At 40.6% G+C, this 16271-nt stretch overlaps 1 protein-coding gene across 3 annotated transcripts in view; it reads left to right on the forward strand.

Moving 5' to 3' along the window:
* The first annotated feature begins 6559 nt into the window (after window positions 1-6559).
* The window catches only part of LCP1 (lymphocyte cytosolic protein 1), a 58603-nt gene continuing 48891 nt past the window's right edge, over window positions 6560-16271 (forward strand). Inside the window, exons 1-2 of one of the 3 annotated variants that reach the window (XM_081214419.1) lie at window positions 6743-6857; window positions 15656-15712. The gene's annotated coding sequence lies outside the window, so the exon portion shown is untranslated. Of the gene's footprint in view, window positions 6858-15655; window positions 15713-16271 lie in introns of all 3 variants that reach the window. The other 2 variants (XM_081214420.1, XM_081214418.1) reach the window with 2 other exon arrangements.

A 16271-nucleotide genomic window follows, 5' to 3' on the forward strand; every position in this document is an offset into this window, starting at 1 on the left:
ATGATGGTGAAGGGAAGCTCTAGATGGCAGCTGGAAAGCAGGACCAGGCAGCAGGATGGAGGACTCTGGGAAGGACCTCTCCAGGAGGAAAAGAGAGGAATGGATTCATTTCCTGGTTTTTCAAATTGCATTTTAGCTCTGTTGGAGAGTTTTGTACAGAATTAGTAATATGCATGTAGAAACCTAACAAATGAAAAAAAACAGGATACAGAAAAGGAAATATAAACATTTTGCTCTACATAACTCAGCTATGAATATTTACATAGTCATTGTCAAAACTGCACGTTGGTTTAAAGGTATTATAACCTGTTTTAGAGGATGGTGGGAGGGCTGGTGTGTACACACTGGGGGAGGGAGAGGGTCAAATCTTCACCTCCCAAGTAAGAAGTTAAAAAAAAATTGAACCTGAACAATCAAGACATAGTATAATCATAGCCTCTAGAAATATGAAGTAGCAGAAGAAATAGCTAAACTGTTGAAAATAATTGTTTCTGGGGAATGGGAATCAGAGGTAGAGAAGGATTGTGTCAGGAGACCAGTGTTTCATTATAAACCCGGAGGTAATGTTTGACTTCTAAAACGATGCACATGTATTTATTAAAAAATTCAAATATATGTCCACACAAAGTGTGTGCACAAATGTCCACAGCAGCGTTGTTCATAATATCCAAATGGTGGAAACAACTCAGATGTTTATCAGTTAATGAATGGATAAATAAAATGTGGTGTATCTGTAGAGTGGCTATTATTCTCCCATAGGAAGGAATGAAGCACTCATACACGTTACAACATGAATGAGCCTTAAAAACATCCTGCGAAGTAAAAGAAGCTAGACACTAAAGACCACATATTGTACGGTTCCATTCATATGATATGTCCATAACAAGAAATCTGTAGGGACAAAAATTACAATAGTGGCTGAGGGTTTGGGAGGTTGGGGGTCAAATGGAGAGTAACTGCTGGTGCTTTCTTTTGGGGGTGATGAAAATGTTCTGGAATTACATAGTATGATGGTTGCCCAACTCTGTCAGTATACTAAAAGCACTAACTTTCACTTTTAAAAGGTGAGTTTTATGGTATGTGAATCATATCTCAATCAAGCCATTATTAAAAAAATAAAGAGGAAATGGGTTGCCAGAGGATAGAGTTGGAAGATAATATTTTTACTAAATAATTCATTGCATGTTTTGAATTTTGAGCCATGTGCATATATTATTAATCAAGAAATTAATTTTTAAATTTAAATGAATAGTATTTAAAACATGATGAAAGAGAATATCATCATCAACACTCATGTATCCAACACTTACTTTTGCCAAATCTCAACATTTTGCTGTGGACATAGTTGAATTCTTCTGTCTACCTTCCCACTACCTCCCTAACTTGCCAGAGTAGCTGTGTTCTTGAATTGGTATTTATCATGTCTCAGACATATTTTTATTATAAACACACACAGGTACAGACATATCCATAAACCGCACTATAAGAGTTCTTTAAAATGTATACAAATATATTAGTATTATTCTGCAACTTTTGCTTTACACCAACTTTATATTTTCAAAGTTCACTCTTACTTAGTCAGTCTAGTTCTAGTTCACTCATTTTAACTTCTGGATACTGTACTGAACCACAGTTTACATATTCACTCTCCTGTTATCTTCATATTTGCTGTACACATTCATTCACTCATTCATGCCATTCCATAACTGGGCACTGGTACTGCTCCAAGAGCCAGTAAAGACCTGCCCAAAGTTGAGCTTATTTTGGGGAGGAGACAGTAAGCTTAATCTTTAACATGTATGTTAGAAGGTGTTAAATCTGTGGAAGAACAGAGTGAGGGTGATTGGAAACGACAGGAGAAGGAGTACAGTTTTAAATAGCTGGTCGTGGCAGGGGAAGTACAAGTCATCTGTTTCTGTGATACTGCTGCTTCCTAAACAACCCTGAATCTCAACTGTTTACAACAATGAACCTAGATTCCTGTGTCAGCTGGGAGGGCTCTGCTTCAGAACATGGTGAGCTGGAGTTGGCCTGGGCTGCGGGTCAGTTTCAGGTTGGCTTCATGCGTCTCCTCATTCCCTTTGGACAAAGATGTGATTTTCTCATGGTAAATGTACTCAGAAGTACAGAAGACCAAGTTGAATCACGTAGGCATATTCAAGACCTCTGTTTGTGTCCTGTCTGCTAACATTCCAAAGCTCAAGCAAGTCGCGTGCAGTAAGCTCCGGTAGGAGGAGAAGTATGCTCCACCTGCCTGAGTGGGAGGTCCTGAGCCATCTCACAGCAAGGATGTCAGTGTATAATGCTATAGTGGAGAAGTAGTGTAGACTTGGAAACTATAATTTTTAAAAATTGAAGGAAGAAAAGAAAACTAATACCTAATTCATAGGATTATTGTGAAGAATAAATAAAATAATGTATGTGAACAGTCTAGTCCAGAGCCTGGTATAAATATTACAAGACTAGTTAACACATATAGCATTTACTGTGTGCCACACACTCTTCCAAGTTCTCTACATGTATCAGTCGACCTCACCCTCACAACAGCATAGAAAACAGACACTGTTCTTATCCCCATCTTCTAGATGAAGAAACTTAGGCCAGTGAAATCAAATAATTTGCCTGAGGTCACACAACTAATACAGTAGTAGAGATGAGGTTTGATAACCAGACAAGTGGCCCAGCATCTTGACTCTTAATCACTCTGCTATGATCCCCCTGCATGCCTCCCAGACCCCAAGTCTGGGTTAATGCTGTGTGTTCTCACGGGCACCCAGCTTTTCTTTTGTCATGGTTCTGAGTACCACTGTGAGGTCACTTGTCTGCATCCTTGAATACAGTGGACATTCTGCAAAGGTGGAGATTGTGCTCTCCTTAATTCCTCTCATTCCCTGCCCATCAAATATCAGGGGGAGGGGATGGGCAGTAGAGTGAGGCAGAGGCATTGTCCGCTTTGAACAGTCCCCACAGTGCATGAAGGGGAAGTGGGGAGAGTATAAGCCATTAAAGAGGCTAGAAAAATGAGATAATTGATGGAGCAAGGTATCTAAGTAAGTAGAAGATATAAGATTAAAATGAGGAACTATTGACCTTGAGAAGATAGAACACCTTCCCTTTTAAGAGTGAAAGAGAAGGAAAAGATGGGTCTTTTAATTTTTTTAATATTCCATAAGAAAACAAGTTGTCCCATTTATTGAAGAACTGGTCCTCATTTATTTTAATGCTTCCTTATGCCAAGTTCACACGTACACAGGGAATTGTTTTTGATCCATTCCCTTAACCAGTTCATACTCTTTGTAGTATTTCTACTATAGCTCTGTAATATACTTTAATTCCTAGTACCCTTCTTGATATATTTCAAAACTGTCTTTGGTTATTCTCATACAGTTATTCTTCCTTACATATTTTAGATTTAATATTTCAAGGGCCGTAAAATCTGTTGGCATTTTAACTGGAAATAAATTAATAGACTAAAATGCGGAAATTCAACACTTTCAAGAAAATGGCCATGTCTATCCATATATTTTCCTATTTTTTGGTCAATTATTTTATGTCCATATATAAAATTTTATAACTTTTTCCATATAGGTTTTGCCTATATATGTATTATAAATGCTACTACTGCTACACAGATTGAGCCAGATATCATTTTAGGTAATTTTCAAGTATTATTTAATTTAATCTGTACATTAACCCTCTGAGAAAAGTGGCAATCATTATTCCCATTGAAAAGATGGGTCTTGTGAGAGTTGAGGCTAGAGAAGGAAGCTCACACCAGATGACTCGGATCATCTCAGTCAACAAGGGGCAGGAATATTGGGCCAGGAAAGGATGCAGGCTGGTAGAGAGGGAGACAGAGGCAAGAGGAGAGAGTTTGGAATAAATGTCTAACTTTTGGGTTCTGTGATCTCTTTAATACCATACTATTTATGTATGATGGACCCAGAACAAAGCACATACACACAAAATCATGCATAAAGTGTTAGGGGTCCATGGACCCCAGGTTGAGAATACCTGTTCTCAGGAATTAATGAAATTGAATAAAAGCATTTCTAAGAAGTAATTTGCAGGCAAACAGCTTGAATTTATAGCATTTCAAGTCTGTGTTTCTGGAACTTTCTTCAGCAACATTCAGTAGCCGGGGAGTAGCAGCTGATGCGGTTTTAGGGATTGAGGCTGTGAGCTCCATAGCCGCCCAGGGTGGGATAAAGTAAGGAAGGCAGTAAGGGTAGAGGGAAGGCAAAGCACAGGCCAGTTAAGAGGCAGAGGTGGCCGTAGAGGCATGTGGATGGTGGGGTAGGAAGTGGGAGAGGTCCTCTCTGGGTGTAGGCCATCAGGGGGGCATGACCTATAGAGGACGTAAGAATAATAAAACCAAAATCAGTCTGCTGTTGATTATCATGATGCACAAGCAATTCTATACACTGACAGTCATAAAGTATTCCTCTCTAAAAAAGCCTTGGTCTAAGACCTAAACAACTGACTGCCGCCGGGTAGCCTTGTGCCCCTTGAGGCAGATAGAGAGATTACGATGGAGGGAGTGGTCCAGGATGTGGGTGAGGCGGTGGTGGGAGGCTGAGGTGGGGACCACAGCTGAGTGGGTGCTAGAGAGGAGCGTTCCTTCAGGTGGGTGTTTGCAAGCAGCAGAATTCAATGGCTTTCATCTCCTAGAATCTAGATGTTGACTGGAATCCTACGAGCTTTTTTTTTTGTGACTTGAATCAGCTGCTAGGCATAACCGCACATTTCACCCTCTTCAAACATCAGCTCTGCGCACATCTGCCTCTGCCTCGATGTTCCCCCGCCTTTTTCACCCCTTTTTATAGCAGATGGCATTTATTTCCTTACATGCTTTTCTCCTCTGCAGACTGTGTGCCCCTTAAGAGCAGCGATTGTGTCTTACTCATTTCTGAATCACCAGTGCCTCCAGACAGGCACTCAAACACCTACTGAACCCACGCACAAGTGTATTTTGCTCTTGATTTAGATTCCTCAGATGTCCAATGACCAGGCACCGGTAGACACCATGCCGCTGCTGTCCTCCCAGGTAAACGAAATGAGTCTCTGTTCTTCTTTATGAAGTGTTACTGCCACACCTCCGTTCCATCCTGAAACCACAGGGATGCAGTTAGGGAGATCCACAGTATCTCACATATTCTCATCCATCAGACCATCAAGACAGTATCTGTGCTGCTGCAGAGTCCTGACCGATGATGATTCACCCCAGAGTGAAAACCACCAGCATTTGGCTGCTTTGTCGTGTGATCAGCCCTGTCACTGTGATGCATGGATGTGTCTCTGGTGTCCTGAAAGAACTTAGGTGCCTCTTGAACCCCACCCCCTGCAATGAATTACTTGGGAGTAATTATGCAATGGAGAAAACAGGGTCCAATTCACCCCCTCCGTCTTCCCTGGGGAGTCACGAGAGAGTTGGCAGTTCTCTGTGAGGTGAACCACTTCTAGAATGGACTGAATCTCCACCATCTATTCCTATTCTTCTGCCCAGCCTCTCCACCAAGATGGCCCCGGTAGGGTTCTGACCAAGGCACTGCCACACCGCTGACTAATGAAGTAGAGAAACCAGAGCAGCTTGGTCTGATATTTGAGGTTGGAAGCAGGAACTTTCTAGAGGAGAAATCAAAGAAGCAAAAGGAGTATAATGGCAGCCCCCCAACCATAGTACGCACTGGTGGGGTCCCAGGCCCCTCGCAAATACAGAAGAGTGTATTGAACGATCAAGCATCTTCAACTCACCATCAGAGCTGGAGCATAGCCTCAGATCCTCATTCCTTGAGAGCAGGCTGGCTGCTGGAGCTGCACACAGGCTCTGGGCAACACGGAGACAGACTGTGTAATGTCTGGTCGGCGTTACTCAGGATACCATACAAGCTTCACATCCTCTGTTAGGCTGTGAGCGCGTGAGCACTTCCACTTGAAGACGAGGACTAGCCCTCAGGACGAGCATTTGGGGTCTGGGCACCGAACTGAGATATTTTCATTCTCTTGCTAATTTTATAAAATGTGCATTCAAAAAATAAGTTGTGGTCTCTAGGAAGGAACTTAGCAACATTGGACTACAGCGGCTGCCTAAGTGATCTGCTGGTGCTCTTTGCAGGAAGCGTCTAAATAATTGAAATCTTTAATTGGGTTAAAGAGATCCCTAGTACATAGGTGCTCTATAAATAAAAGAATGAGGAAATAATATGGGGACCTTCCCTTTCGGGCCCTTCCCCTTAAAGAGATCATTTTGTTTTGTTTCCACCAATAAGGTCAGTGTTCAGGGACTCTTGAGAGGGGTTTGCTTTCACCTGGGGTGGGGCTTTCCCAAGGAACTCCCCTTTAGCTTGTTTCAGGGATACTGCCACCATCTTCCCTTGGCCCTTTCATTAAAAATGAATAATTTGTTTATCTTTGCTGTAAGTAGCTAGGCACCAGAGCATTGCGTTCGCAATTAGGGTCAGAGCAAGAAGTCAAGGTAGCAGGCTGACCTTGCCTTGTTATCTGAAATCAACAGGTTTAAGTAGCCCAGTGCCTACAAGCCAGCTAGAGGGGAAAGAAAGGGAAGGAGAGAGAAAAATGCTTATAAAGAGGAAGTGGTAAGAGGCTTCTGAATTTCAGTGTGACCTGTCAGGTGATTTTTGCAGGGGAGGGGACATGAGGAAAAAAAAAAAAAACACGTTAAGTAAAAATGTCCTTATAAAGACAAAATCTATTTCTTTCCTGGCTGATGATTTGTCATTCTAGTCACTTCCTGCCTTGTGACCACACACCCGGGGTTGACAAAGTTGTTCTGCAGATCAGAAAGAAGGGGGTTTCTGGTCACATACCAGTACCACTGAGAACAGTTTTGCTACCAGGTAAATTTCCTTTGTCTTTTTGTCATTTCTAAGTGCTTATGATGTTTTGCTTGTTGGGTGGCTCTGGTTCTGTGGATTGTGGATTTTGCCCCCAGGGGACTAGAGATCTGAGCACCTGTTGCCCTTGTCCGCTATGAGCCGCGGCACCGTTTAACTGCCCAGCAAAGCTCCAGCCACGTCTCGTGGCCGCCCAGAGTGGGACCCTCCCCTCCGCTCTCTGGGGTGGCTGCTTCTCCAGTTATATGCAGTTATCACCCCCCAAAAAAAACTATGGTTTTTGTTTCCTATTTAAACCAAACCAAGTTCTGATTTATTTCTATTGCTTTATTTCAAGGAGGCTATTTACTGTGATTTGATCTACTTTCAAATGTTCTCAGGAAGGTGGTTATTGATCGTTTAGATGGTGCTGCTCATTGGCCTAATGGGGATAGTTTAACTTTAGCTCCTGTGGTTCTGTTTTTCTAAAAAACTCCTTTACAGTACTTTAGTGGATGTACTAACATCTTGAGTCGTATGTTACTGAGTGTGATACTGGTTATTTGAGTGATTTTGGGTACCGATGGTTTTTAATGGGTGTGCTTACTAACCACATGGAATTAGAGGCTGCCTCTTCTCCATTTATTCTCTAAAAATAAGAGTAATTTGTGTTGCTTAATTGTACTGTTTTGTAGAATTGTCTGAACTATTTGGTATCCTTATGATCATACAAATGACCATTAAGTTACAGAAGAAAGGCTTCAGTCTATAATAGAAATTCTTATAAAGTTGATATGGGATATTTATTCCAGAAACTTTTTTGAAACATAGCTTTGAAACTTGTAGCATCAGCCTTTATTAATTACCATTATTCAACAATATTTAGTACCATTGACAGATGATAAGCATAAAGGCCATCCGGACTGGAAATGGATTCATTTATCCGCACACTTATCAAAACCCAGTTTTTCTTAATCAAGTATAGCAACTTGTTTTCTAAAATTACCTCCTCAGGACAACTTAAAAAAAAACAAACTGTCGTTAAACAAAGGTGATTTATCCACACGTTTTGATTTTGAATTTACGTAATTTATCATAATTGGTTTCTAGTAAATGAAATGGTTTAAAGAACATCTACACAGGCAGATTTCAATGGAATTAACTGCTTACCTATAAATGTGAATTTCTGAAGTTGTAAAATGTGATCATCAATATTGTTTGACGCATCTTACCTGAATAGTTCTAAACTAGCAAAAATGTGGAGTTGAGGGAGAAGGACTTGGACCCCTAAAAATAACAGATTAAAAATATGCTATGTCTTATTTTAAGTAAATACATTGATGAGAATAAAATGAATTAGGACGCAAAGGTATGTCAGTATTTTCCTTACATTGGGAGGAAATAAAAATGGAATCAAGTTTAGATTGTTAAAGCATCAACCTGGTATGTTATAAAATATCCATTTCTCTTCATTCTTGTTCACTGCCAGCAACATGAGGGAAGAATCTTCTGGGTCTTGCCCTTTGAACAAGCACTGCTGAGGTGGGACATTTCATTAGCTATCCCAGGGATGCTTTCTTTTGTCACATTTGAAATTTTGTCTCCTTCATAAATTGTGCCTTGACACAATCGGTAATTTGGGAAACAATTTCCGTGTTTTAACACCATTTCTAATTCTTTGGCTGAACCCTTTGGGGAATGGGAGGCCACAAAGTAACTTTCTCATTCAAATGTATCTATTTAAATTAGGACGGAACAAGTAGTAATACCACTTAATATTGATACGTACTTACTATGTAAGCCACTCTTCATGCATGACCTCATTTGATCCTCCCAGCTACCTTTAGAGATGAGGAATGGGCTTAGATGGTTGAAGGACACGGCCCAAGGTCACTGGGTGAGGGGCAAGGGCGGTAGGTAGCCAGGATTTCAGGCTCCATTCTGCCTCTCTGTAAGCGTCCGTCTATTCCAGAGCCTATCTTCCCCACCAGCATCTTTTTCCCAGATGTACCTTGTTATAGGCTTTTCGTTCTGAAGCTGACTGAAGAGATCTTAGCATTCATGATTTGAAGAGAGAAAGAAAGAAGACAATAATTTGCAATAAACCCAGAAACTTTTTCATGAATAAGAGGTATCATTGTGGTTTTCATATAATAATAGAATGAAGTGTTTTCTTTTAAGTAATGCATAATTTTACTCAAGAATTGTGTGCCTTCACAAACCTGCCTCAGCCACTTTCCCAACCTTATTTCTTGTCACTTCCTTCTGCTCTAGCTGCCATCTCCCACCTCTCCCCCTCCTCCCTCCACTTACCCACATGCCAAGTGCACAAGTCCACAAACCACCGGAAAGTTCCATGCTCTTTCACTTCTTTTCACTCCAACTGTCTTTCTAAGTGCTTTCTTCTTTATCTGTGAAACTTCTGGTCATTTTTTAAGGCTTATTTCAAGAAACCTGTCCTTTTGCAGGTCTTTCCTACTGGTTCTTGCCTCCACTGATTCTTCTGCGTGTGTTTGCTTAATGCCTTGAGTTTAGAGTAAGTAGAGCAGGAATCATATTGTTTTCCTTTCAAGTCCTTAATTTGCTGACAGCCTGAGCTCCTTCTCTGTCTCTCCTGGCATGTAGTAGGTGCTCATGATATTTATTGAATTTTTTCTCAGTTCCTTAGATATGCATAGAAGTCTTTTTTTAATTTCACTTGTTAACCTAATATTTACTGAGTTTCCCCAGTGACTGCTATGAACAGAGATATAACACTATTACAGTATTTTGCTTTCTAACATGTTTCCTTTTTGTCAAAGCACTCTTCTTCATTTTAGTCTCAAAGCACTAAATAGACATTGACTTCAAGGAATTTAAGAAATTGTCCAATGACCATAGCCAGCAGGCAAAATTAATCTTATTATTTTAGTTTAAATACATTAATTGAGCTAAAACTTAGCTACCCTTACCAAAATTATATAAGGGTATAAGGACCAAGAGCACAGGAACAGATACCATTAACTTTTACTTATTCACTTTGCACTCCTCTCAGAAAATTCTCAAGTCAACTTCTCCTTGTTACCAAAAAAGTGAAGGCTCCTCTGCGTATACGGGGGAGATGGCAAATGAATTCTCAAATCAAGTTAGGTAAAATAAAACTAAGAAATTTTCTCCTAAGATGATATTTATGAAGAGTCAAAAAATTATAAAGTAAAATTATAAAATCTGATGACTTTATGACTCATAGATTTTATAGCAAAGTGACATTATTTAGGTTCATGTAATTGTCTCCTTAGGATATTTTTTGTTTGCTAGTTTTCCAACTCACAGATATCATCAAATGCAATGATTCTATTCCATCTGCGTATGAACCCTGCAGAAATAAAAATTAGAATTAGAGTGCACCAAAATATAAAACTAAACAGTGTCAGCAGACTCCAAGAATTTCAAGTTTCCCTATCTTGCCAGATGGCAATGCACTTCTTAAATCAGAAGAGTTCATGTTTCACATTGTTTTCATTTTGAAGTATAAGAAGTTACCACCCAATCAGATATTCATCTTCTAGGAGCATCTCCCTACAGCTGCTGTGACCTCTGGGCTCCCCAGATGGCAATTCCCCCGTTGCTTTCCTCAGTTGCCTCCTGATTGAACTTCCTTATACTGTTGCCGTTGTTTTGTTTGTCAATTTCAGTCATTACATCCGTTTTCCCAGCAATTTCATAGTCACTCCATCTTGTAAGATACTGTAAGCAGCAGATGGGGAACAAAGAATTTCAATTCATCATCCTAATAATAACAGCTTAGCCTTCTATACTGCTGTTTTGAATTGAGTGTTTTTCTAAATGTTTTGACCGTATTAATGCATTGAGTCATCACAGCAATCCTGTGAGGTAGGTATTGGTGTTATCTTCATGTTTGAAGGCAAGTTAATCCATTCAAGTGTTTTATTACTTTAATTTTCTACAATTGAATCAATTTTATATTAACTACTGAATTCCAGGGGAAACCTCCTGGAATAAACAGGCAGCAGGCCATGGTGCTTATTTGTACCTAGACCTTGAGTTGCACACAGATAATAATAATTTATCCTAAATAAATGCATCTGTATTGTTAATTGCTTTTATTAAAGACTATTCTTTGTCAACATCATCATCATCAGTATTTACTCAGCCCCTCTGCACTTGACTATTTGGTTTTTACCAACTTATAGACCTGTGCATAGGTCACAAAACATGATCTCTACCCTCAAAAGCTTTGAAAAGTTCTCAGTCATAGAAGATTAGAATACTTGAGTCAAGTGGCATTCCCATTTTCTAACTGTTGTGATTGATAGACAAGAATAAATTAAACAATTTAGTATTTATACCCAAGCACACATATCTATAATTACATAGTAATGGCCAAATATAGGTGTCCTAAAAAATGTGAAAGAATGAAAGATTGTTTTAATTGTGAGCTGAAGAATAGAGGTAAAAAGTGACCCACTTACTGAGTTAAAATAAGTTTTGCTCAACTTCATAGCCACGCCTGCCTCAGCCCCACTTTAAGTTACAAGGAGGCTTGTTTCTCAAATATGGTCGGTTTTTTCTGGCGGAAGGAAAAGCTAAGATATTAAATTGAGGAACTTGCAAAGAAAGCCACAGTTTTGTGGTTGCAGCATTGATTCTTGTTTTAGTTTAGCACCAGTTCCACGGACAGATGGACACACTTGCATGCTCTCTCCATCTCTTTGTCTGTCTGTCTGTGTGTCTCCCTCTCCCTCTCCTCTATCTCTCTCTCTCTCTCTCTCTCTCTCTCTCTCTCTCTCCCTCCCTCTCTCCCCCCACCTCTCTGTCTCTCTCTTTCACACACACACACACACACACACACACACACACATCTTCTTGACTGGCTGAGCTAAAATGGAAAAGAGATTACATTCTCCACAGGCAGAAAAGCCAAGATGCCAAATTTGGCTGGCAAATTAATGTTGCATGTGAATTGCAATCTCTAAGATAATTTCTTTTCCTTTTTTCTCTGGTTGCACTTTCAAGAGGGAAGTGAATGAATGGCCTAATTACTTTACAATTAAATAATACCCTGCATTTTGATTCCTCAGTCTGGTAGTTGTCTCCAATATTTATCCAAAGTGTGTATCTGAATGAATGAAGTAAAGAGGCGCACAAATGCATCTGTATAAAATTTGCATCCTGGGCTTCCCTGGCGCAGTGGTTGGGAGTCCGCCTGCCGATGCAGGGGACACGGGTTCGTGCCCCGGTCCGGGAGGATCCCACGTGCCGCGGAGCGGCTGGGCCCGTGAGCCATGGCCGCTGAGCCTGCGCGTCCGGAGCCTGTGCTCCGCAACGGGAGAGGCCACAGCAGTGAGAGGCCCGCGTACCGCAAAAAAAAAAAAAAGGAAAGAAAAAAAAATTGCATCCTCTTCCTTTTCGCCGTTCCTCAGGCAAAATTTAGAATTAGACCTGCATCTTTGTTAACCTCAGGTGTCACATTTTAAAATGTGGATCCTTGATGTCATGGGCTCACATTACCTTCACCAGGAGGCAATGTGATTAAGAAAGAAGAGTGGAAAATACATTCCTTATGGAGAAAGCTACGTAATAGATGCAAAGAGAAAGTAAGAAAAAATGAGGAACGTGTATGCAGTTTTGCATTATTGAGCCCCTTTTTCTTCATCTCAAAGATGTAAATGAACTTTCCCTTCATTTCCAATGCTTTATAACATTAATTTTTTTTCCCTTTGGAAAGATGGAATATCATGGGCACCTTTGATGACTTTTTTCAGATTTTTTCCCTTCCCTCATTGTCTTTCAAGTTGAGATTTTTCATCAAAGTATCCCTGATGCTCTGTTTCTTTCCTGTGACCGCAGAGGAAGACAGTTGGGACTCTTAATCTGTCTGGTGATTGAATATAATGTATATAACATAAAATGTATTCAATATCATACATAATGTCAGTTTTTAAAGCTTGTGAGTCTGAGTGTCTGCAGTTTCTGTGCATGAGACAAACAGGTATGGTATAAAGAAAAGAGCAAATTTGGATTCCTTTTCCAGCCTTTTACTCATTGTGGAGCCCAAGCAAGTCTCTTAAGCTCCCTGATGCTCAGTCCCCTCATCTCTGAAATAGGGAAAAGTACTGTCTATCCGCTGGGTCTTCTCTTGGGTCGATTTCCCCTTCCGTTTCCCCATTTCATTAGTCTGTGTGTATATCTCACTCTGTTCTACTCACCATCGCTGCTGACTTATTGAGCCCTCGCTATTTGCTAGGCATTGTGCTAAGCTCTTGACATATATTTGCTCTTATATTTCCACACAAAATCTGCGTGGGGTTGATGTTGTCATCTTCTTAGAACAGATGATCAAACTGAGGTCCAGGGAGGCTTAGTCCAAGGTTACAGAGCTAGTCAGAGCCGAGATTCACACCTGGCCTCTTTTCCATTTTAATATTCACAGTTTCTTAAACATGTAAACCATGTCTGTTTTCATTGCATTGTATTTTCTAACATGATCCACTGGCTACTTTCTAATAAGTCTAAATATTCCTTTCTGCGGTTGAATATTCAATGATTATTCCTGATTTTCCATCAGGCGGAGATCCCAACTCTGCTTTTGATGGGTCTGCTGCTATACCAAACAAATAAATGCTTGAGGATATTATGGTACAGAGCTCTTAAGGGTTATGAAGCATTTAGGCTATTATTAAAATTTTGATGAAATGTCATAGCATATCCCATCAGTAAATTGGTATTGGTAAATATTTGCCCACCAAACTGTGGCTTCCAAGAAAGTGTAGATAAATCTAGTCTATCAAATGAATACAAATTCCTGCCTCAGTTTATCTGTGACTGCTCGTTTTGTTTTTTATGAGAATGAGCTGGTCCTTAGAAGTTATAAAAGAACTACCCCAAGGAGCCCATAGAAAATGAAGTCACATTATTGAGAGTCAATAGAAGCTTCTGTTGTCATTGCTAGTATACAGTTGTCAGCGGCATGTTGTCTTGGTGTTTTTACATCAGCTCAAACCACAGCAGAGAAAGTGCCTGGAGAATTCCGGAGTGGATAAGAGATAAAGGCAGAGAAGAGGCCAACAGACTCAGTCCCCAAGCACTGGTGTACCTGAGAGTGAGGAGAGACATAGCCCAATGGTCTTCATCACAGATGCCCAAGATCCTTTTTCATTTCATGTCTCACAATGGATGTGCAGGCTTTTCTTAAGATTGCTGTACATTTTCCCACTCTGGCCACACTTCCTCAACTGTCAGAAGGTACTTTCCACGATAAGTATTTCAGGCAAGACTAAGCCCAGAGCCCCTTGACCTCTCAGCATGAGATCAGCCAATACCGATGCTGTTGGCTTCTAACTGGTATCATCTTCTAATTCCACAATTGCTTTTGAAACTGCCTTCAAGGACTCTGGAGGAGAGATGTGGTACAAGAGCCAAAGCAACCAAGCTAAGATCATTTGAAGATAAAGCGTAGGTGTGAAATCTAGATTTACACCTACCCACACATGTAACATACATACAATTAAGTGTGAATTTTAGACAGTGACTCTATATAATATTTCATATAGTTTATAGTGGAAATTGGGTTTGTTCCCCAAGATAATTTTGTAAAAGTTCTGGTTCTTTTTTATTTTCTCCTTCCTTCCTTCTTCCCTCCCTCCCTCCCTCCCTCCCTCCCTTCCTTCGCCAAGCACTGTTGTATACAATTTAAACACTTTATCTAATTTCATTCTAACACAACTCTTATGGGGTGAGCACTGTGATTGCATTATTAATATCCCCTTTGTACATATGAAGAAACTGAGGCTCAGAAATTTTAAGTAACGTGTACTGAAGCACACAGCAAGAAGCTGTTGCATCAGAAAATCCAGCATCTTTTCACCATACCATGTTGCTTCCTAGTTCATTCTTTTTTATATATATAGCAAGCTTAATTTCATAAAGGAAGATGAGATCGTTAACATACAGATGAGGTTTGTGAGATGCCTATGATGCCTTTTCACCCTTGCTTACACTGGGAGAAAGTGGGTCGTGTTCTAGCACAGGTGAAGCTGTAAACTAAGCCTGTGCTGTTCTTAAAACGAGTGGAAGAAACGCCTCCCCTCATTCTCTCCATCCACGTATTGAAGATGTAAAGTACATTTCATGGACTGTGCATCTCCGGGTTTTTTTTAACCTTTAAGTTGTTACATGTTCATTGACTTGTGTGTTTCCCGTACTTTGATTACACCAAACTAAGCTTCCAGAGGTTCTACTCCTCTTTTCTGACGAGTCGCTGACTCACTTTGAGACTTTGGGGAAGAACTTCACTTTTCAGGTCCCCTATTTTCCCGTTTTCTCGTGCGGCAGGGCCATAATGTCTGAGGCTACCCCAGTTCAGAGCAATGTAACCCTGGGCCAGTTACTTAAATCTCAGTTCCCTCATCTATAAAGAGGAAATCATCATGATGCTCCATAGAGCTGTGCTGGAATTAAATATGATAACGCATATAAAACATTTAGCATTGGGTAACCACTCAGTAAACATTAGTTCATCTTCCATTTGTCCTTTAGCTCTTGGTTTCTCTGGCTCCAACATAGATAAATAATACTTTATTTAGATATATAGATAAACTTTCTGTGGAGAGTATCTGGGTTCATCATTCTACATGAATAAGGAAAAGACTGACTGATCTTTAAGCTCTCTCCTCCTCATCTGTGGAAACCCAGGTCACATGTCACTTCTCCCCGGGGCATCACACGTGGCTCCCCAGGGGAGAGCTGTTTTCCCCATTCCTGTGGATCTAAAAAGTCCCCCTGTATTCTAGTGACTGGTGTCTCTCTCCCCTACTAAACAGGCCAGGACCACATCTTATGTCTGCGTCGCCAGCATCTAACCCACGACCTAGCATATGGTAGGTACTTACTTGGCAGATGTTTAGTGAAAGAAGAAATATACAAATAAATATATGAATATGCTTAGTGGTAGACACTTAGAATTACCAGAGGATGAATTTCATAGTCCAGATAATGATATGCAAATTACATTCAAGTGAACTCTAACACCCATTCCTAAATCTTTCCTGTGTGCTACTGGTACATTGAGTTTGTGCATCTCAGCTGATTTTACCCTCCCTTCCGTCCTGCTCTGTCTGCACACCACAGCCCCTTTCCTCCCAGCAGGACTCAGCTCCAAGTCAGACACTGTACACTTAGGTAGAGAGACCTGAGCATCAGCCGCGGCCAGCAGGGTTTACAGAAACTGCCCAGCCCCAGGTTTTGTTACCTCAGCCAGAACCCTCTGGTGGCTGGAGGGTGGGGACCAGGGGGCATCCCCAGCCTAGTTCAAAGACTGCCAAGGGACACTTGCAAAGTCATTTTTCCTACAAAGTGGTTTCATATAAACTTGATGCATCCACTTGCCTTCTTCTGTTGTTTGTATCTTTCAGTGGGAAGGATATGATAAGTATGTAC

The sequence above is a fragment of the Mesoplodon bidens genome, assembly GCF_964165515.1.
Source record: "Mesoplodon bidens genome assembly, chromosome: 17".
Taxonomy (NCBI): Eukaryota; Metazoa; Chordata; class Mammalia; order Artiodactyla; family Ziphiidae; genus Mesoplodon; species Mesoplodon bidens.